The 24,445-nt window shown below is 37.4% G+C and overlaps 1 long non-coding RNA gene across 1 annotated transcript; it reads right to left on the reverse strand.

Annotated features, from left to right (window-relative positions):
* Positions 1-621: 621 nt before the first annotated feature.
* LOC146993260 (uncharacterized) lies at positions 622-17,283 on the reverse strand. The gene is made up of 3 exons (XR_015038540.1): positions 16,832-17,283; positions 896-1,037; positions 622-782 (listed from the first exon to the last, which is right to left on the reverse strand). It is a non-coding gene; the product is annotated as an uncharacterized LOC146993260 (long non-coding RNA).
* Positions 17,284-24,445: the final 7,162 nt, after the last annotated feature.

Genomic DNA, 24,445 nt, shown 5'->3' on the forward strand with positions numbered 1-24,445 from the left:
TTTATGCTTAATATATGCTGTGTAAAATTTTCCATAAATTTATTAATTCATTTTATTTTGAGGTGAGCTGTATTCAGCTCTTAATGTCAACGAGAATGTTTAGTTCATTTTTTATTCGGTCTCTAAAGAGAAATCAAAATATATGGATTTATATCACAATGAGAAAAGCATTGCTACCTTAATCTGTGAAAATGCAGTGAATTATAGTTAACAAATAGTGAAATATTTATATTTTATTTATGAAATATTTCATATATAGCATTTTTCAGTTTCGCATATGTGGCAGTTTAAGAATTTTCTACGTATACCAATTTTTTTAAATGCCTAAAACTTTTTTTATTTTCAAGGAAATTTTAAGTATTCTTTCACCTTTAATATATAAGTATTGATAATTTACCGGATAAAATTACTTAATGTGGAATACAGAAAAATATCTAACCACTTACCTTTGTGTTTTCATTTGCATAGAGACTAAAAAAGTAGTTCAGTTAAATCTGTTATAATAAATACTTATAAGAATGCTAAATCCTGGATTAACTATTAATATGACAAATTTTTGTAAACTATTTATTTGCATGAAAAATAAACACATTCAGAAATTTATGGCACTATCTTATGATTAACAGAAGAAACACACTTTTCAAAATTCAAAAGAGTTTTTATTTATCACATTTTCTTTAAATTCCTGAAAAGTTCCATTCATTTTATAAGCATGTAAAAGAAAGATCATATCTATAAGAACTCTTGATAAACTGCATCTCTGCAATTGCCTTTCACAGCACCTAAAATTAAAAAAAAAAAAAAAAAAAAAAAAAAAACCCTCCATTTACTATATGTGAATATAATCGATAATTAAATTTAAACAAATGACTATTAAACGCATGAAATTAAATACCATAAGAATGCAAATTTGTAGACACATTAGGTAATTTTTGGAAAAGCCGGAGAGTTGAAAAATGAGCAATCGGCTTCGCCGGGAATCGAACCACGGACCTCTGGAATATCAGCGTGAAGAACCACTACATCACGAAGACACGCTAAGAAGGCAGGAGGAATACCTTATAAATTAAAGGAAGCATTCTAAACATTTTAACATTTATTATGTATAAAAAGAGTAGCAAACATGTTGGGATAAATTTAAATAAAAGAAGTTGTAACAGACCTATTTAAGTGTAATTGAACTATTTTATTCACGCCATGAACTCATGAACTGTAACCGAACTATTTTATTTACACGCCATCTCGTGGCGATATGAAAAAACGTCAGTCGACCTCCAGCCGCCATGATGATAGCTTACTATGTTATGTTATTCTCAATGTTTGATGTTCCATTTGGTATATGTTTCATTTTTATGTATATTTCTCTTGTTTGTAACCGTTCCTGTGTGCTCTGTTAATAAATCCTTTTAAAGCTAGCCGGCATTAGTATCTATTGAGGAACGGCTACATCACATTGGCGCCCAACTAAATTTGAATCCAAAATGGCGCAACAAAATGTTTAGAATTTCTGTTTGGCTTTAACAAGCTCTTACTCCCGAATTTAACTTTTAGTTGCTGGAGATCGGCTCAGTTTCTTTTCAGGTGTGGACTACTGGTCAAATATTCTGGAAACCAATTCTGGAATTAAAATTGTCATACCGTGCTGCTAGCACATCGAATCATCAACTGGACAATTTCAACGGAAAAGATAAGTTTCGTTTACATTATCGTTTAATCTGAGTTTAAAGTTCTTTTAAACTGATTATTTATTATAAGCTGCTTCTTAAAGCAAATGTAAATTCTTTACTGAAATCTCATTTATTGATACTACATAAGAGTATTAAACGAAAGCAAACAGCTTTCTGTTAACCAAACGTTATTTCTTGAATTGTAATTTGTTATTTTAAAATGTTAATTCGCATAGTAAATTAATTTGTGAATAATATTGTTTCACTGAATACATGTTTTGATGTTAAAGTTTGAATATATTCATGGACGTTGTTCATTAGAATTTATTAGTTTCGCTTCTGCATACAGCAGCAGATGTTTTCCCCCCGCGGAAATGTTTAGACTAGCGATGATTTATGATGTGTTTACGTCAAATCTTTTATTATTTTTATTTCCTTTGAGTGCTGTTGTTCCTTATTAAATGTTTTATTCTACATAAAATAAAATATTGTACTTGTTGATTTATCTTTCGACGAACATTTTGAGAAGATGATTATAGTATAATACTTTAAGAAAATACGATTGTTTTCCTTTAATGAATGCATGTCTTAAAAAATATTTCTTGAAGCGAAGGAAAATAATTATGAATAAAATCGAATGACTATTTAAATAAAGTAAAAGAGTTACTAAGTGTGTGTTGCTTAATCAGCTTAATATTTTGTTAAGATTAAGATTTCGAAGAATTCAGCTTAAATATAAAAGCTTATGGTAAGACATTTATGTATGTTTTGTATGTTTTGCTAACTAGTAAACAATTTTTGAGCAATTTATTATATGTTATTTTCTTGATACAAGTTGAATTTATGAGGGCATTTTATGATATTTTTACGACTTCGAAATAATAAACTTTGTGAGTATTATTGTTTACATTTATAAATACTGTTTAATAGTGGTATATAAATGTACGAGTAACATTGTTTACATTCATACATGCTGTTTAATAGGGGTATATACATTTTACTTAAAGGTATAATTATTAATTCTAAAATACTGTATTGTGAATAAAATCGAAATAACAACAAATTCAACTTCATCTCTTCCCTCCCCCTGACCTCTCATATAATTATGGCTTACCTTGCCAAAGCACGAAAAGAGGATTTAAAAACTCTAGCTGCAGAACTGGGTTTCTGTAAACGACACTATGCGAGTAATAGATCTTAAAGATCTTATTGTCAATTCTGACACTTATGATGAGGCTTTTACCAGGAATCTTCTGGAAACTTTAATCGAAACTAGACAACAAAAACAACGTGAAAGCAACGATCTGGAGACACGTCAAAGAAAAGAACAAGAACTTTTATTAGAATTGGAACGTTTAAAATTAAACCTGGCAGCTGCTAGCTCAAACCCTAACTATGCCGTCTTTGCTTCAAATGCAGCTATTGGAACAAATATTCAACACCTAATCCCTAAATTTACAGGAACTTCTGACATTGCAACCTACCTGAAAATTTTTGAAAGACAATGTGAGAAAGTTAATATAAAACAAATAGATTACATCACTCATCTCCTACCTCTTCTGCCTATAGACATTTCGCAAATTATTTTAAGAGAACCAAAAGACAAATTAGAAGATTATTCTTACATCAAGAAGGTTCTGCTACAAAGATTCAAATTAAATGCTGAATCATTTCGAATTAAACTTACTACACACCAAAAACACCCTGGGTCTTTATGGAAAGATTTTACTTACGAATTAAACAATTATCTCGAAGAGTGGCTTCATAGTATCGATGTTACAGACTTTGAATCACTCAAAGACTTGGTCCTGACAGATCAGCTTAAAAGAAGAGTCAGTAGTGACGTTAAGGAGCATTTTATTGATACTTGGGGGAAAATAAAGAGTTCATCTGAATTAGTACAGAAATTGGATGATTATGAAGCTGTACGTGTTAAAAATACGAACTATAAAACTCAACTTCCTGGCAGGCGAATCTATTCTTACAAACCGACTAATCCATCCAAACACAAAGTAGAAAATCGAACAAGTGACATACAGGGAACTCATAAAACCTTTTCAAATCGTGTTCAGCAACAAACAGAGGAAAAGCGACCTCCTTTAACATGCTATGGGTGCGGAAAAACTGGTTTTATCAAGTCTAAATATCCAGACTGTAACCCCCCAAAGACTTCAAATTCATCAAATTTTGGCACTATCCAAATCCGATCCTGTTTATCTTCCACTCGGACTGCTGTATTTCCAATTAGTATTGGTGGTGTTTCCGGTACAGCTTTCGCCGACACTGGTGCTAGTCACTCAATTGCAAGTGAATCCCTCTATCATATTCTGCAAAAACAAGATGCAGTATTTGAAAAGATAACACTACGGGTGTCTTTCGCTGATGGTTTGGTATCTGAAAAAGAGGTACTTCGCACCGAACAAATCATTCTTCTCGAAGGCAGAGAGTTCAAAACTCCGCTCCTTGTGTTGCCTGATGCCAAAAATAACTCGACTCTGTTAGGAACTGACTTTCTTCAAAAAGCTAAAATTGTTTTAAATTTTGCTGAAAATAAGTGGAACTTTTCTGATGAACCTCGAAGAAAATATAGCTTCGTGAAACCTCATCAATCCCAAGTACTGGAAGAAACCCCAGTTGTTGTAAACAACTGCCGACTACGAGAAAATGAAGGACAGCAATTAACTACAGCCCAACGGCTTGCAACTGATGCATTGCTTAACAAATATCACACTGTCTTCAAAGTAGGGGGAGAAGCCACTAATCAAAAGCCATCTGGCTTACTTCAAACTCCAGTCTATGCTCAACGTTTTGAGACCTTGTCAATTGATCTTTTCGGTCCCCTTCATGAAACACCGTCTGGTGAAAAATGGATTTTTATTGTGCAGGACTGTGCTACGAAGTGGACAGAACTATTTGCTTTAAAGGAAGCCACGGCCAGAGAATGTGCCACTATTCTTTTGGAGGAAGTCGCCCTTCGATTTGGTTACCCAGGAAAATAATAAGTGATAATGGTACCCAGTTTACTAGTGCTGTTATGCAACAACTATGCTATATCTTGAACATTGATCAAAGTCTTACTCCTGTCTATTACCCACAATCTAACACAGTTGAAAGGAAGAATAGAGATCTGAAACCACGTTTAGCAATACTTGTTGGTAACGACCATCAGTCATGGAAGGATAAACTGCCATTAATAAGGTTTGCTTTGAATACAGCCAAATGTGATTCAACTGGACATTCTGCTTCTTTTCTTCAATTTGCACGAGAGTTACGAACCTTAGATGATGTAAAGCATGATATAAAAGCCGTAATTGAGAACGATAATTTTTTTCCCGAAATTACTCCATACTTGAAACGTTTTGCAAAAAATGTACAACAGGTACGAGAAAGAGTCGAAATGCATCAAGATAAGCAGAAACGATATGCTGACAAAAAACGAAGAGAAACACCGAAATTCGTTCCTGGAGATAAAGTTTGGGTCACCCTCCATCCAATCAGCAAAGGTCCACTGAAGAAAACTGCTAAATTCATGCCCAAGAGAGATGGTCCTTATGTGATAGTGACTACAAGATCTCCAACCACTTATGATATTGCCGATCCTCATGAACCAGACAAAATTCTCGGCAAGTATCATGTTTCAGCCTTGAAACCATATCAAGATCGAAATAAGCAAAACTCAGCTCGTGTAATTCCAGTGGTTCCCTTAAAGAAAAGAGGACGCCCGAAACGTGTAATACCATCCGAATCTGCACCTGTTGCACAAGGTGCTGGTGAAGTAAAATCTACTCCTCGTCAAACTGGAGCCCGTCCATCTGATTCTCCGCCCGCTGCACAAAGTAGACAAATGTCAGTTCCTGTCTTCTTGCCGAGACGTCTACGAAGTCAGAGGGGGAGGATGTAACAGACCTATTGAAGTGTAATTGAACTATTTTATTCACGCCATGAACTCATGAACTGTAACCGAACTATTTTATTTACACGCCATCTCGTGGCGATATGAAAAAACGTCAGTCGACCTCCAGCCGCCATGATGATAGCTTACTATGTTATGTTATTCTCAATGTTTGATGTTCCATTTGGTATATGTTTCATTTTTATGTATATTTCTTTTGTTTGTAACCGTTCCTGTGTGCTCTGTTAATAAATCCTTTTAAAGCTAGCCGGCATTAGTGTCTATTGAGGAACGGCTACATCACAAAGTATATTTTATGTTTTAATATAATATTTTTTGTTTTAATATAATATTTTATGTTTGATTATTCGATTACAGTAAAATAAACATGGAGGATGTCTTTTTAAATTTTTTGTTTATGTCAGAAACTAAAATCACCAGCTGAACATGTCAGCAGCCGAATCAACCTGGATATTGAATCAATATATAAAGTTGCTAAGATAAGGAGAGGAACAAAATTATAATATTCACATCTTACCAAATCATAAAACTATTTAAAATTTAATGTGTAGGCAAGTCCAAAAAGAGTGAGAATGAATTTCTTTTGCAACACAAAGTAAAGTTTTCTTGCAGGAGCAAAAAATACTTGTGTCATGAGATTGGCAAGTAAAAAATAAAGTAACTGCATTTGGTAACATTTGTGCTGACAACACATAAGTAATTGGTAGCCACGTGCACAAAATCAAATCCGATCATGATAAGCAATATGCAATTTTATACTTTTGAATTTATCTGCAGAAATCTACCAAAGAAGTATATTTTATGTTGTAACAGTAGTAAATGAGGATGTGGCTAATCTTTACTGTACGGTACCCCTTGGTTTCTGTCTGAAAAAAATGGGTTGTTGGTATTGGTTGTTCGTGAAATCCGGAAGCGAAAGACGCAGACAATAGACTCCGACGGGTTTATCACCCCTGCGGCTCGAAAGAAAGGGAAGGCGCCTATTGTGGATCTTACAAAAGACGATTTGGCAAACAACAGTAAAGATGCAAATGCTAATATTCAAAATTCAAAATTATCAGGCAATTCAAAAATTGCTACTCCTAAAAAGGAGAGGATTGTGAATAAATATGAGCGAATTAGAAATTCAATTATCAATGATGATAAAAATGAAGTTGAAAAGAGTAATGAGAGCGTCACTGAGGGAGTTAATTCCGAGCAGGCACGGAACGTATCCCCCCCACCGCATCCTGAGATTCCGGCAATTCATCTCAAAAGCAGCAAGAACTGGAAGACACAAGTGTCTTTCATGAGAGAAATTGCCCTTAATTTACGGAGCATCCTGACTGGACCCTATCTCAAAATTTTTGTTCAAACAGAGCTGGAGTTCAGGGAGGTCACCCGCTGGATGAAGCAAGCCGGCATCCAGTTCAAAACTTTCGATCTCAAGCAGGACCGACCAGTCAAAATTGTCATCAGAGGCCTCCCTGTTGAAACAGACATCGGGGACATCAAAGAGGAAGTTGAGGCGATGGGATTTAAAGTGCATCGCATCGTTCGGCTTACTCAGCCTGGCTCCAGACACCCAATGCCACTTGTTTATTTACAAGTCATCCCTCACCCCTTCCTCGATCAACTGTTTGCCGTCACTGACATGTGGGGCACAGAGATCAGTATTGAGCGTTACCGCGGCCGCAAGGGCCCTACTCAGTGCTTTCGGTGCCAGGGCTTTTTACATTCTTCGGAACTCTGCACCCTTCCAATCCGTTTTGTCAGATGCTCTGGACCCCATTGGGCACGTGAGTGTACCAAAGGCTTAGATGTACCTGCCACTTGCTGCAACTGCGGTGGAGACCATCCTGCTTCATATAAATCTTGTCCCCGCTACCCAGGTAACAAACGGGCTCGCGGTAAAAATTCCGCGCCTAGGACTAGGGCAGCTGCTCAGACAGCCCCCCCGTAGGGTTCTTCTAAACCCCCAGCAACTGCTGAGACAAGACGTCCCATGCCTGCTCCCCCAAGCAACGTCAGTTCACCATCTTATGCACAGATGGTGAAGAACACCACCGAGCACGGATTCAAATCCACGAATCCAAGACTGCCGGTTGCAGAAGCCCCTGCAGCCCCAGCAGTGTCAGCCACAGCAGAGTGATTCAGACGATGTCTTCTCATCTACACTAAAATGCTTAATCGAAATCTCCCGTGACCCAGCGGTAGACAAGCATATTCTGCTCCTTGCCTTCAAAAAAGCAATGCCTAAACTCAGGCAAGCAGATGCTTTAATGAGGGCATTTTATATTTATGAAAGCTATGTTGAGCTTTCAACCTAATTTGGCTTTTTTAGACCCATGTCTTCTGATTTTCAGTGATGAACCTCTAATAACGGCCTAAAATTCAACTTTATTAATGGCAGTTCAAACACCACCAGAGAACTGACCATTTGCACGTGGAATGCCAATGGATTGACATCTAAAATTCATGAAGTTCGTGATTTTGTAGTAGAGCACGATATTGACGTGTTTTTAGTCCAAGACAGGGAATACTCCCAAAATTGGGAATTACGACATTTATTGTACTGACAGGGTGTCACAGGGCAGAAATCCCAGTGGTGGCACTTGTATCTATGTGAAGCGTTCGTTAAAACACCACATGATACCGTCCCCTGATTTAAATTTTTTGGAAGCGACAATTATCAAAATTTTCCTTCAAAATTCCTCCCCGCTGACAATAGTCTCAGCTTATCTACCTCCACAGTGTAGAGCACGTGGAAGGCCAGCTTTTCCAGCTGGCCTTCCACGTGGTTTTGTTCTAATAGGAATAATGGTTTTGTTCTAATAGGAACAGGTATGGTATTAGTCTAAATTCATGGTGCCAGAGTAACCATGTACAAATCATTGCTTTTTACCCTGTTAGAGGGTCCCCTGCAGTTCTTGATCTGGCTGCCTTTTATAATATATTTTTTCGGCATGAGATAAAAGTGATTCAGGAATTGGACTCTGATCACTACCCCGTTTTGATAACCCTAGATATTCAAAATCGATACTCAAAATTAGAGGAGCAAGTCTCAACAAATTGGGACGACTTACTAGATTTATTTTGGAAAAAACTTCACTCCCTCCCATCAAAATGTCCAGCAATTCGGACTTTGACAGGCATATTAAAAGTCTGGAGTCTTTACTGAAAGAAGCGAGAGCTGCGGCTTCAAAACCACGCAAACACCCAGGTGCTAGGCTCCCACCTGAGACTAAATTCAAAATTAAGCAGCGGAACTATTTGCGAAGAATTTGGCAAAGGTCACGAGATCCCAATATCCGTGCCCAGTTTCGCAAGATACAGAACGAGATAAGGACCCAAAACCCGCTTATTAAAACAAGCGGAGTGGAAAACATACATTGAGTCCCTAACGACTGAAGACAAATCGATCTGGCGCGCAGCCGCCCGATTACGCAAACATAAAACATACATGGCGCACAGATGGCCTACACTGACTCAGAAAAGGCGAATGTCATAGCTGACAGCCTTGCAACTCAATTCACACCAAACCACGACTCCTACTGTAACCGCCCGGTTACACAGGGGCGCATACAAGCACGGGTTAAAGATTTTTTAACACAACCTATCACAACTGAACTCAGACCAACGGACCCTACTGAAGTCATGGTCTTCATTGATAAATTGAAACCTGACAAGGCACCTGGCATAGATTCTATTTCGAATCGCATGATCAAAAACTTTCCCCCTATGTTTATCGTATGGATCACGGTACTCGTAAATTTAATGCTCAGGAGAAGCTATTTCCCCGACTGCTGGAAAATTGCAGCAGTCGTCCCCATTCCAAAACCGGGACAAAATTTAAACTTACCCGTCAATTACAGACCCATAAGTCTGTTATCTTCTCTCTCTAAGATCTATGAATTTGTCTTACTTAATCGCCTGAATAAATTCTGTCGGTATCAAAATTTACTAATCCCGGAACAATTCGGCTTCCGACCTAAACACTCTACGGTACACCAGTTACTCCGTGTAGTGGAATTCATTCATGAAGGCTTTCGTAAGCGAGAGAAAACTGGAATTGTCTATCTGGACGTTGCCAAAGCCTTTGACAGGACTTGGCATGACGGGATTATTTACAAGTTCATGCGGCTTGGTTTTTCGGCTCATCTCATTAAAATTATTAACTCGTACTTGACCGGACGCTGTTTCCGCGTGCGAGTTAACCACGAATTCTCCTCTCCCCGCCCAATCTATGCTGGGGTAGCTCAAGGTAGCCTCCTTGCCCCGTCAATCTTTAACGTTTATGTAAATGATATTCCTAAGGCCCCAAATATCGATCTTGCGTTATACGCAGACGATACAGCCATCATTTCACAACACTCCAACACCCTCCAGGTAATCTCACAATTACAGAGACCTTAGAACTCTGGCTCGGTCTGTATAAAATCAAAATTAATGTTGCAAAATGTGCTGCCACTATGTTCATCCGAAGAAACATCCCAAGTTTTCCTAATTTAATGCTCTTCGGTGAACCCATTCCCTGGGTCTCTTCTTACAAATATCTAGGTGTTTTACTAGACTCAAAATTAACCTGGAAGCCTCACATCCGCAAAATCATAGCGGGTGCGACAGCTGTCAAAACCGCTCTACGCCCTCTTTTAGCTAGTAATAGCGACCTGTCAACTGATAACAAAATCTTGCTCTGCAAATCAGTGATTAGGCCGGTTCTTACGTATGCGTGTCCCGTATGGGGCCCATCTGCACTGACTAACAGAAAACATGTCCAAATTTTTCAATCTAAAATGCTTCGGCAAATTTTAAAAGCTCCGTGGTTCGTACGGAACGAAGAGATTCATAATGACCTCAAAATTATGCCCATTAATCGCTATATACAGCGACTTTCGGAAAAATTTTTCAAAAATATTCAACGTGTTGCAAATCCTGTGCTCCATATGCTACCCGTATACGATCCTGCTGTCGCTTCTTCCCGGAAAAGACCCAGAGCGGTTCTTAACAGGGAATATTCAGCTCTCCCATTTAAACGGGCTAGATATGAGCACACTGATAGCCACGTGAATAACTACCTCTCGTTCCTTAACCCCCCCGCCTCTAAAGTTCTTTAATGCATACGGCATTAACTCGAGGAACCTCCTTTAACGTTTCTTTAATAAGAAACATCACAGTCAAATAGAACTGATTTAAAATACTTTAACTTATCAAATGAAATAAAACTGTAAAAGATTTCTAAATTATAGCTTCTTTCTTCCTTTAAAAAGGAACTTTCTGAGGCGCTTAACAGCGTCCTTTTTGGCCTTTAAATACCGCATTGAATAGCGGTCAAAAATGAAACTTCTCCCTCCCAGCTGATCACTGGCGGAACTACTTTTTCGACCTGTAAACAGGTTCCCCCCTCCCTCCCACCTCGAAGAAGGCGCATCGGAATTCCCCTGCGTATTCTTCATCTGAGGTATGCAAAACATGATTATCAAGGTTTATGGAAACTTCACCTTTTTTTTTTCTTGTCTAAATTTTATGGCTGTCCCTATCTAAATTATTCTGGCCCTTCTTTCGGCGCAAAATTAAGACCTTCTGAGTTTTTTGCCTTTTTTGACTCAGTGTGAAGGCACTTATTCCAAGTCATTCGGCTTATCAAAATTTTACCCTATTTGACAATCCCCTCTTTCGGATGATTTAATTTCCTATGAAGATGTGGAGGTAAAGGCGTAACTGCCTATGAACTCCGTAATTTGCACTTCCTTGATCCTTGATCCCGCTGCGTAATAGGTTTTTCGGTAACCTTAAGGTTGATAATGTTGGCGAAAGTAGTGAGGAAAATAAATTTTTTTTTAGTTTTTGTCATCAAAAGAGGGTTATTTTTGCGAATATCGCCAAACATGTTGGGATAAATTTAGATTTTGGCTATTTTTTGTAACCCTTTCGTATGGACCCGGATTTTTGGTTCTTACCGTTATTTTCAATTGATGTATTTGGTTGGACATTTAATTGAATTGCTTACCTGGAGGATGAAGGAGATGATGGTGGAAAACCTAAACGTATTGTTACGAAATGTACAGACGCGGTAAGATAGATTCCCCGCAAAGCAGTTTTAGGGTTGCCATAAAATAGCAAGGAAAGCAGGGTTGCCACATTTGGCGACAAAATTGGCGATATACCATGAACGGATGGAGAACCTTCTGGAACGAATTTTTACTGGTTTAGCCCAGAATGTTCTCGAACACAAGACGAAAATCTATATAAACCCTGCTGGTCCGCAGTCAGTTAGAGTGTGCCTTGTCGAGAGGGCGAGTCAGAGTGCCTGGTCTAGAATGCGAGATAGTGTGTCTCGAGTTAGTCCGTGCGGAATTGATCGAGTTGACAGCTGGGCAGCGAGTGCCAAGTGCGTCGTCGAGTGCACCGATAGAGTCTCTTAGTGAATCGCAGTTAGTGCATCGTCGAGAGAGTGTGTTGAGCTCCGGGAACGACTGAACCGAAGAGTCGGGAGCTCTGCTCTGTGTGTCGTAGAGTGCATCGCGAGTTGTAGGGTGGAGAGTCTCGAGAGTACGTGGAGTTCCGAGAACAACCGAGCAGAGTCGGGAGCTGTACTCTGGTGCGTTGCAGTGAAGCTGTCTCCACAGTTATAGCCTGATAACCTGAAGGCTGTGTCGCTGATTGTGTCAGCGTGTTTAAAGTAGTTATTCGACGACTGTAAAACGTGACATTGGAGCTGTCCTGATTAATATTGGCTAAATAAAGTGTGTTTCGATACTTCAAGTAGTTTTGTCATTATTCACTGGAAATCCTCGCGAACTCCGTACGACCGTGAAGGAAGAAAATAGCGTAACAAGTGGTGTCAGAAGTGGGATTTGCGAGTGAATGAAAAAAAGCCATGGCGAATTCTACCCGCCTGAAGAAAAAAAGGCCATGGCGGAGGAAACGAAGACTTTGGCCGAGACTTCTTAGCCGAGATGAAGGCTGAGATGAAAGCCGGACAGAAAGAGACAAAAGCTAAAATGAAAGCCGGATATCAAGAGATGACAACTCAAATGAAAGCCGGATATCAAGAGAGGAAGACTAAGTTGAAACCGGCGTGGAAGAGATCAAAGTCGGACTGAACGGGATGAAAGCCACACTGGAAGAGAAGAACGCCGGACGAGAAAATATAAATGTCGGCCAAGAAAGGTGCGAAAGCAACTCGTACAGATGAAAGTGGAGCTTACAGAAGAAACTAGAGCCATAAAAGATGAAGTGGCGTCTGAAGTATCAAAGGATGAAGAAATGAAGGAAGTAACTAATGAACTGTCTGAGGAAGATCAAGAAATGAAGGATGAAACATCTAACGGGATTGAAAAAGAAGAATGAAACCATGAAGAAATAAAAGACGGGAAAGAAGCTTTTGATCCTCAAGTGCCTGAAGTGGAAGTAGAAGAAAGTGAAAATGCGACTCTTAAATTCGTCGAAACTGATAGAGAAGTTATGAAAACGCAGTTAGCAAGTGTTGAACCATCTGAAAGTGCATCTGATGCAGAGATGGGAGAAGCTGATGTGAAACTTAAGCAGTGCGCTCCAGTATTGCATGAAAATACATCAACTTCGCAAACTGAGTGTCTCATAGTGTAGGCTTTGCAGACAAGGACTTGATTCTAAACCTGGATACTTCTGTTTGGAAAGGATCGGATTCTATTCATGATCCTGGTGCAAACATCAGAACTAGTTCTAAGGAAATGGAGGAAAATGTGTATGTACCAGCTGCTGAAAATACCGAGCTGAGCTGTACACATGATGCGAACAAACTTCAGAGTGGTAAACAAACTTCAGAGTGGTGAACAAACTTCAGAGTGGTGAACAAACTTCAGAGTGGTAAATAAATTTCAGAGTGGTGAACAAACTGTTTCAGATCTTTCTGTGGATGGAAAGTCTCAAAAGACTGAATCTTCAGACTGTGATATGCAAAACAGAAATGCGTCTGAGAACTGCAGTGGAAAAGTATTTATTGAAAAGACTGAAATTGAAATTCATTATGAACTTTAATTTGTATAATTTAAAATTGTTATGTATTTAATTTGTGTATATAACTTGCACATAGTGTAAATGTTTGTTTCTTTAGTTATGTTATTTGTTTGTTTTATTACGTTTTGTTTGTACCGAATTAGGCTTCTGACCAAAGGTTGTACTGCCCGGGACGTGCAGTCCTTGGGAGGGGGCAGTGTTACGAAATGTACAGACGCGGTAAGATAGCTTCCCCGCAAAGCAGTTTTAGGGTTGCCATTAAATAGCAAGAAAGGCAGGGTTGCCACATTTTGTGACAAAATTGGCGATATACCATGGACGGATGGAGAACCTTCTGGAACGAATTATTACCGGTTTAGCCCAGAATGTTTTCGAACACAAGACGAAAATCTATATAAACCCTGCTGGTCCGCAGTCAGTTAGAGTGTGCCTCGTCGAGAGGGCGAGTCAGAGTGCCTCGTCTAGAGTGCGAGATAGTGTGTCTCGAGTTAGTCCGTGCGGAGTCGATCGAGTTGACAGCTGGGCAGCGAGTGCCAAGTGCGTTGTCGAGTGCACCGATAGAGTCTCTTAGTGAATCGCAGTTAGTGCATCGTCGAGAGAGTATGTTGAGCTCCGGGAACGACTGAACCGAAGAGTCGGGAGCTCTGCTCTGTGTGTCGTAGAGTGCATCGCGAGTTGTAGGGTGGAGAGTCTCGAGAGTACGTGGAGTTCCGAGAACAACCGAGCAGAGTCGGGAGTTGTACTCTGGTGCTTTGCAGTGAAGCTGTCTCCACAGTTATAGCCTGATAACCCGAAGGCTGTGTCGCTGATTGTGCCAGCGTGTTTATAGTAGTTATTTGACAACTGTAAGACGTGACTTTGGAGCTGTCCTTATTAATATTGGCTAAATAAAGTGTGTTTCGATACGAACGTGAAGGAAGAAAATAACGTAACAACTGATGTCAGAAGAAATAACGCAACAGTATGCACCTGAAAAAAAGGTTTGTTAAAAAAACTGACGTTTCATGTATTTATTCGTCTCTGTGTGTTAATTTTTGTTAAAGGATTTGTTGTTTAATGTTTTTATATAAGGAAATATATGTATTTTTTGTTATTTATTACTTTCTGTTCATTTATTTTTGGTTATTTGTTCATCTCTGCGTGTCGAAACAGGTCTGGTCTTCGGATACTCTTCAGTGATGATTCCCGCTTTGAACTGAGCCCCGATGACCAGCGAAGGCGAGTCTGGAGACGTCCCGGACAGCGGTGTGATACCAACCTGACTGCCCAGACCATCACTCCTGGCCGACAACCAGGAGTGATGGTCTGGGGGGCCATTTCATTTCATAGTAGGACCGCTTTGGTTGTCATCCGTCGCAACCTTACAGCACAGCGGTACGTCGACGAAGTTCTAAGGCCCGTTGTGTTGCCCTTTATGTCACGCCACCCTGGGCTTACATTTCAGCAAGATAATGCCCGCCCCCACACTGCACATATTTCTACTGCTTTCCTTAGTGCTTGCCGAACATTACCTTGGCCAGCAAGGTCGCCGAATCTCTCTCCTATTGAGCACCTTTGGAGTATTATGGGCAGGGTCCTCCAACTGACTCGGATGTTGACGATCTAACGCGCCAGTTGGACAGAATTTGCCACGTTATCCCTCAGGAGGACACCCGCAACCTCTATCAATCGATGCCAAGCCGAATAACTGCTTGCATAAGGGCCAGAGCTGGACAAAAGCGTTATTGACTTTTTCACTTTGTGAAACTCTATCACTTCAATAAATTTTCCAATTTTTCTCAACCTGTAATCATTTGTTTTTCTATACATGTACATCACTTGTACCGATTTTCGTTCCATTCGGATAACTACTTCTTGGTGCGTATTTTTTTTTTTTTTTTTTTGTCTAAGAGTGTATATATTTCTTTTAATTTGCCTCCCCGGCAAATTAAAATTCTATCCGCGGGCCGGATAGAACCTTCCGACGGGCCGTAGTTTACCCATCTTTGTTCTACCATAATCAACATTTCAGTGGTTCAAACACTAGTGGGGCAGTGTGCAAAGATGAAGATTTGAGTTTTGTTTACAAAGCATGATGGTTTTGGCACTCCAGCCATTACCGTGAATAAGGTTATAATAAACATAGGCACAACAATTGTCTATGAATATTGATGTGTAATACTGCATGAGCTAATAAGATTTCTTATTCTAGTATATACAGAATCCTTAATCAAAGTGAAAATGAGAAGACTGTGCATGCATTTCCTTTAACTGAAACATGGATTTGACCATACAAATCTCTGTCTTACGGGACTTGCCACACTCTGCCAGATAGACAGTAAATAGTGCTTGTGTTGCTCTCCACTATTTTTTATTTCTTAGAGCTATGAAATAAATGTACTTATACATTTTGATTTTTTCCTTTCTTGTTTCCTGTTTGGATTACCTTTAAAAAAGTAAGGAATTTTGATATTATTACAATATCTGAATTAAAATAACATTCTAAATAACAGTTATTGGAGATGTTAAGGCAATGAAAATTTTAAATTAGGTTAAAAAGTAACCTTAATGTAGCATATTTTTGAATTAAAGTCTATCGACTTCAAAAGCAACAAAACATCAATCTTTCTTAGGGAATTTAATTGACTAATTTTAAATATAGAGCTATGTATGATTTTTTTCTCTTGCATGTTATAATAACAGAAACAAAATTACACTGATACAGTCAAAATTCCTAAATGCAAGTACATAAAATTTACTTTAGCAATTTTAAAAAATGAGACATACTGAACACATGAATAAATTTCTATCAAAGAATAATTTATTAAATTTGACACGTTTCGTAGTAAATTTAACCATTAGATTACATTATTACACTATGTTATCAGTTTGAAAAGCAAGTCATATGCCAGATCTTGGTTGTAAAAGAAATACACAAAATAATAAATAGATTATTGAAAAATGATGCGTATACCAGTGTTTATAGATATGATTAAATGTAACAGAAAATGTGCTGCCACAGCCACATTTTTAAGTGAAATGTGTTATTTTAACCTTTTACAATATTTAAGATATGGCATTAAATGCAAAATTATGTGCATGGACATAAGTTAGTAAATGATAATAAATAAAAAAATAAAAAAGAATAAAAGAATAAAAGAATGAACGTCATGAAATATTTCAGAAACAAGCAGAATTTAATTTAGAAGACTCTTAGACACTTATAATTAATAAATTTGAGACTTCTTCATCCAAAATTAAATTATAATTAACTAAAACCAGTTAGACTGACCTTCAACGAAATCCTTCAGCTGCAATTTTTTCAAGCTTGAATACCAAATTCTTTTCTGCATGGTGGTAACATCCTAACCAGTTGAAATCCCTACAGAAAATTTGATAACACAATAATAGAATTAACAAAATATAATAGAAAAACTAATACAAAAACTAATACAAAAGTATAGAACATCATTTAAACTTAACATTATTAAAAATTTTGGTGCTTTCTGACTATCTGCAAAGCTGTGAAAATTGGAAAAATGTTTGTTTGGTTACTTTATGGTTCATATCTACTGATGTGTTTGTTCACAAGTAGTAATTCAAATAAGCATTTTTTAAGAAAGAAGAAATTTTAGGACACACAGATACACACAATATATACACAGTGAAATACGTTTAAAGCGAAAACGCTTAAGACGAAATATCGGTTAACACGAAATAATACAACGGTTCCGACAAGTTACGTTATATTTTCATGCATTTTGTTTCTTTTAACACGAAACAAAAATCGCTTAACACGAAAAGATATCTTCTCTGAGAATGAAAAAAATATGGAAAACACCAGCCTCACAGGCGGGATGTAAGAGGGGTGTGAAATGAAAGACAGATGGTTTCACATATTTCGCAGAAAGGAGGCTAACTCGGTTTTGAAATATGCTTGGAATAGCCTGCGACACCAGCCAGTTTTGTATATCTAAGCTACTTTCACCTTCCACCCCTAAAAGCGCCACACAAACATTTCTTATTAGTTGGCTTTGGAATTCGGTGACGAGTACATCGTAGTGTGAGTAAAAATCTGTGAGTTTGGTTCAGATGTTGCACTCTGCAATGAAATTCAGTCACTCCAAGGACGAATGAAAATCTCAATTGTTTAGCACTGACATTTACATAGTGCATTAGAAATACATAGTAATATGTGTATAATAAAAAGATAATTGCATACTTTTAATTCAATTTTTAATGTGTCAAACTTTATAATTAAACAGAATTCTTTCACATGAACATCTACAAATAAATTTTTCATTCTTAACTAAGAAATAAATAAATGAAATAGTTGGTGTATTTAATTATGGCAAAGCACACCAGGGCTACCTGCCTAAGGGAAGGGATGCCTTCGTGGAGGACTTAAATAAATGAAATAAATAACAAAATCATGTAAATTTCTTAATAAGCCCATCATTTCCTAAGATGCCCACTTCTGAAAGTTCCCAGCATCTCTCAGTATATTGTTAAGAAACGTACAGGCGCGGTGAGATAGCTTCCCAGCAAAGCAGTTTTAGGGTTGCCATAAAAGGGCAAGTGAAAGCAGGGTTGCCACATTTGGCGACAAAGTTGGCGATATGCCACGGACGGATGGAGAACCTTCTGGAACGAATTCTTACTGGTTTAGCCCAGAATGTTCTCGAACATAAGCCGAAAGCTATATAAACCCTGCTGGTCCGCAGTCAGGGAGTGTGCTTCATCGAGTTAGTATCGGGTGTGTGCGCCTCGCATAGAGCGCAAGATGGTGTGCCTCGCATAGAGTGCGAGAGTGTGAGTGTGTCTCATCTGGTTAGTCCGGACGGAGACGATCGAGTTGACAGCCAGCCAGCGAGTGCCAAGTGGGGCGTCGAGTGCATCGAAGAATCTCTTAGTGTATCGAGGTTAGTGCATCGTCGAGAGAGTGTGTTAAGCTCCGGGAACGACTGAACAGAAGAGTCGGGAGCTGTGCTCTGTGTAACGTCGAGTGCATCGCGAGTTGTAGCCTGGAGTGTCTCGAGAGTACGTGGAGTTCCGAGAACGACCTAGCAGAGTCGGGAGCTGTACTCTGGTGTTTTGCCGTGAAGCTGTCTCCACCGTGATAGCTTGATAACCTGGAAGCTGTGTCACTGAATGTGATTTTGGAGCTATCTGATTAATATTGCTAAATAAAGTGTGTTTCAATACTTCATCAAGTTTCGTCGTTATTCACTCCAAATCCACATGAACGCGAAGGAAGAAAATAATTTAACAACTGGTGTCAGAAAAGAAAAACGCAACAATATTATATATTACTAAATTAAGCATGAATGATAGTCATGTTCGCTAATGTGACAATATCTTTCACGGTTCTTTGTTACCCACAGGTAACGAGTGGGCTTTGATAAATCTTTAACTGATACGTGTTACATTTGTCTAAAATTTGTACAAATAATAAATTTAAATGAGTTCTTTATAATATACTTGAAGAAATAATTTTGTATGAAAATTTGTATGTTATATAGCAGAATATTGACCTGACTAATGATTCAGGAAATAATTCAAATTTCAGCTTGTTTTAAAATAAAAACTATAACACAAAGATAAACAAATTTCCTTATGAACAATGAATTTTAACATTATTCAATCACTGGTGATCACACAGTACTGATTGCTTCAATAAACATTACTGTAATTGTGTTATTTAAAAGACTGTAATGTTTTAATTATTTTCTTAATTAAAACATTACAGTCTTTTCCTCTCCCTCTTCCTAACACCAAAAGAAAACCCAGATAAGAAATATAAAAAATATTATTAAAAATTAATTATATTGTAGGGTTTATATTTATTTTAATTAACATTTATTTTAAGTTTAAACTATCTTTCTTGTCAAGCCTTACTTTCCCCTGGAACTGCCAATGCCAGAGTATGTAAATTTTAGTAGAACGCGCAAGGATTCAAATTATCAGCGGAAGTATTCTGAGTTAAATAGAAAGGAAAGGAGTTCGAAGGGGTGCTTTTCTTGCTTCACGAGTGTGGAGGTGGCTAGTTAGAAATTGAAGAACCACGCGTTTCGGCTTGTGTGCTTGCCTCGGCAAACTGTTAATCTTTCAACGTAATCTTCAGAGTTTGCTGAATTATCAGCGGTACTTTAGAACGCGGTGAGGTTAGTTACGTTTAGAGAGCCTCGTAGTTAGTGACTTGTTAGTATCTCTTTTAGTTTCTTATTTTTATTTTACCGCCGGGTCGGCGTAGTTTGTGAGCGTCAAGAGCACGCATTTGTAATTTCTAAAGTTGAAAAAAAAAAAGGGACTTAAACCCTTCTCAAGACTCTGTCTAATTTCCAGTTTCAGCAGTCACCACTTTGTTGCGTGCAGGTTGGAGGCGCGCAACTTTACAATATTATTGAATGACACTATACGTTAATTACACTTATGTATATATAATTTTGTTATAAATTATTTCAAAATCAAAGAAGGGAAGGGGAAGAAACTTTAATATTGGCATTTTTAAAATAATATAAACATTAATAAGTTAGTACAGTTTGCTATTTCATGCAAAAAGAATTCACTTTTCTGGATAGCATTTACAGTGGTGGCCAAAATTGTGGACACTTTTGGAAATTTTTATGTTTTTGAACTTTGTATGCTTATAGAAAATGTTACGTTTCGCAAAATGCAAACTTGTATATATCATTTTAAAGAGAATTTATTACTGAATTCAATACAAAACACAAAATTCAATTATTTGCAATACAAAAAAAGTTATATGTACTTTAATATAAATGAAAAAAAAAACACAGTTATGAAGTGGTTTGTAATGTCTAGCTTTCCTGGCCAATCACTGTTCTTGTTCTGAGAACCAATCAAATGTTAGTAACTGCCAGTAGAAGCTGACATCATGTTTACACTTGAAACAATTCATTATTTTGCTTTGTTCTGCAGAAGGAGGACCTGTTTCTTATACACTGCAATTACAAGTAGGAATTTTTGTAAAAATTTTTAATATTTAGTCAAGAAGCAATGACATCAAATAAAAGAGTAGATTGGACACCTAGAAAGAGATGTAATATTATTGTGTTACGAGAAAGTGGTCTTTCCTATGCTGAAATTGCAAGACAGGTGGGTGGTTCAGTGACTACATCTGGAGTCCGAAAGTTTTGTTTACGATATCAGGAGACAAATTCAATAAAAAACAACGAAGTAAAAGGCCGAAAAAGGTGCACCACATCTATTGATGACAAAAGAATAAAATGACTATGTCTCCAAGATAGATAATGTCATCAGCGGCCATCAGAAGTGATCTCAATGATGCTGGTGTTTCTGTCACTTCAAGAACAATCAGGAGAAGATTGGACTGAGAGGTAGAATTCCACGAAAAAAGCCTTATCTTAATTTTCAGCAACGAAAAAAAAGACTACAGTGGGCAAAGGAACACATTAATTGGACAGATGATCAGTGGTCACCAGTTATATGGAGTGATGAAACTAAGATATCGTTATTCGGTAGTGATGGGCGAAAATATGTAAGACGTAGAGTAGGAGAAGAGCTACATCCTGATTGCATTCAAGCAACTGTGAAGAACCCAGTTAGTGTTATAATTTGGTCATGCAGGTCAGCAGATGGTATTGCTCGCCTTCATGTCATCGATGGGACACTGAATGCCAGAAAATACATTGATACTATTCTAGAATCAAAACTTCTACCTTCCATCAGAGATCTCTTTCCCAACAATGCTTCGTTTATTTTTCAGCAGGATTCTGCTCCTTGCCACATGGCCAAAATATCGAAAGAGTGGTTTCGTACAAAGAGCATTAAACTGTTGTCATGGCCAGGAAAAAGTCCTGACCTCAATCCTATCGAAAATTTGTGGCACCGTTTGAAAACTCTTGTCTGAATGAGGCGTCCATCAAATAAAAGAGAACTAATTTAGGCTATAATTCTTTTCTGGCATCATGTAATAACAAAAGAAGAGCTTAAAACTCTTTTTAGCTCAATGAAACGTCGATGTGAAGCTGTAATCAAATATAAAGTGTACCCTACTAAGTACTGATCATCTACCCTACTAAGCACTGCAATCATCACTATCTAATGTATATCGATAACTATTATCGTTTAACATTTTTGTATTGCAAATAATTGAATTTTGTGTTTTGTATTGAATTCAGTAATAAATTCTCTTTAAAATGATATATGCAAGTTTGCATTTTGTGAAACAACGTTTTCTATAAGCATACAAAGTTCAAAAACATAAAAATTTCCAAACGTATCCACAATTTTGGCCACCACTGTATATTTCCATCTCACCTTCAATGAAACATTAAAAAAATGCATATAATTTAAACACCAGTTTATTTTATTTATCAGACAGATTATGTCAACTCAAACAAGCCTATCAGTAAAATTCGGTAGTAATAATAATTCTGAATGTAAGACAACTTGCAAGATTACACAACAATTATCAATACTTATATACTAATGACAATAGTACAGTAACGCGAACTTAAAATTAAATTGCATATGATTATAAAATGAGAAAGCATAAAATAATGATGGATTCGTTTCTAAAACAATGGGCAATGATGAAAAAATACATGTCTTATGGTACCTATTCAAATTCTTCCAGCTTTCCTAATATTCTTATTGTCATATGTTTCTTCTTGGGCGGGTTCTGGATATATATTTCCTTCTTAATATAAATGTTATTGCATAAAACCAGACATTTAACGACACCAACACTTTATTAACACACAAACAAACCATAAACAAATAGTTAACACAAAAAATAGAACCAGGTTTACCATTTACGCTGGCAATACAGCGGGTTCCCTTCGTTACTCCGCTACTATCAGTTTCTTCTCTTCTAACTTAAATCTCGTGAGAGAGAGAGCGGTTGCAGGCCGTTCGGCTAAACTGCGCATGCATGGTCAACACGTCATGACACCTTCCCTCTAAAAGATTTGATTGCGTCTCTCAATGACCTGTCATATCCACACATAAACAATTCTTGAGACAACGAATTCTTACCATTTTAAATTAAAGGTACTTCAACATATTTTCAGTAATCTTAATAATTTAAAAGACGTAACATTCAATTAACTTTTCAAACTTAAATCTTTAAACCTAAATCTTTCACATCATCATAATCACATAAGCAGTTATCATGTAAACAAGACAATACAAATCAATTACAAAAATTGATCATTATACTTCAACGAACTCTGGCTAAATTATTAAACCTATTACATAACGTTAGGAAAAAAATCAAAAGCTTAGCATTTTAGCTAAAAAAATTTTCAAACTAAATAGTCAAAATGTCTTACAGTTCATAGTTCATAACGTCAGTCATGCTTCACTCACTGGAAAATATAATCAGGTCATTAATTCACGTCATCAATAAAGTCAGCATAGTTTTTTAGTCTACACATAATGTTACCGTTCCATTTTATTGACACATAAACTACTGGATGTACATGTTCACTTTCTGATTCAACAATTAGCCCTATCTGTAGTAGCTCATCTAATGGTCGATCAGCTTCATTTTTTAGAACTTCAGTTATCCGATACGGTTTCTGCTTCTTTGGCACACTTCCAGGTTTCAGTTTGATGTTATGTTCTCTAATATCAGCAATTTTTGGAATACCAGATATTAGGTTCTTATGCCTTTTTAAAATTTCCATAAGTTCTTTCCTCTTATGCGGTTCAAGGTGCGTAAGATCACATTCTTCATTAGAATAGTGTTCTTTTGCTTTCCGTGGAACAATTCTTGGAATGTTTTCAACTTTCCGGATATCAATGTCTGTATCATATATCACACCGACATTATTCACAGCAGTCTTGAACTCTCGTATCTTGTTTGCTTGAACGTGTTTCGAAGAATTATCAGGCATTTGTACTAGGTAACTATAGTTAGTATGCTTTTTGATGATCGTAGCAGGTCCCGTCCATCTATATAAACTTTGTTTTGACTATCAGGGATTAAGACTATAACGCTGTCACCTTTCTTAAATTCTTTATAATGAGTCTTCCGGTTATGGTAGAATGCATAAGCTTGTTGCTTTCCAAAAGCTGTAAGTCCTGTGTACTCAGCAGCTTTTTCTAACTTCATCTTCAGATCATTCAGATAATCAGTCACTGAGCTTAATTGTCCACGAGGAACAAGTGTTTCATCAAGGACCATTAGGACGTCTTCCATAAAGCATCTGGAAAGGACTAACACCAGTCGTAACATTAGGGACTTCTCGATAAGCCCAAAGTAAGTACGGTAGATGTTTCTCCTAATCTTTTGAATATTCTCTGATGGTATGATGTGTCATTCCCTTTAAAACAGCATTAAATCTTTCTACAAGGCCGTTTGAACTTGGATAAGGAGTCGAGTACCTTGGGGACGATCCGATCCTTTTCAAAAACTCTTGAGTCAATGAAGCAGTAAAATTAGTTTCTTGATCCGAAGCAACAATCTGAGGGATTCCAGTGCGTGTAAAGATTTGCAACAACGCCTCGCATGCTAATTTGGCATTCTTTAATGGTACCGCTTCAGGTCATCTTGTACATTGATTAACAGCACACAGAACATATTTATAACTTCGACAACTTGGTTCTAAAGGTGCGACGATATTCACATTAATTACCTGGAATGATTCGCTAGGACGTGTTACTGGCGTGAACTTCATCAAATGGACGCTTTTTCACTTAAAGTTGACGAGCAGTATAAGTATTACAATATTCATTTACATCTTTCTTGATTTCAGGCCAATAGAAGGACTATCTCAATACTTCGGCTGTTTCCTTGATTCGCAGGAGACTTCCCCATTAACTAGAATGTGCTAAGTCCAAAATTTCTTTTCTTTAGGAACAACTAACTGGTGAACTCTTTCTCCTAAAATTTTATATTTATGATACAAAAATT

This window comes from Stegodyphus dumicola, chromosome X1 (assembly GCF_044657685.1).
Source record: "Stegodyphus dumicola isolate Sdum_Otavi_A_Nest chromosome X1, ASM4465768v1".
NCBI lineage: Eukaryota > Metazoa > Arthropoda > Arachnida > Araneae > Eresidae > Stegodyphus > Stegodyphus dumicola.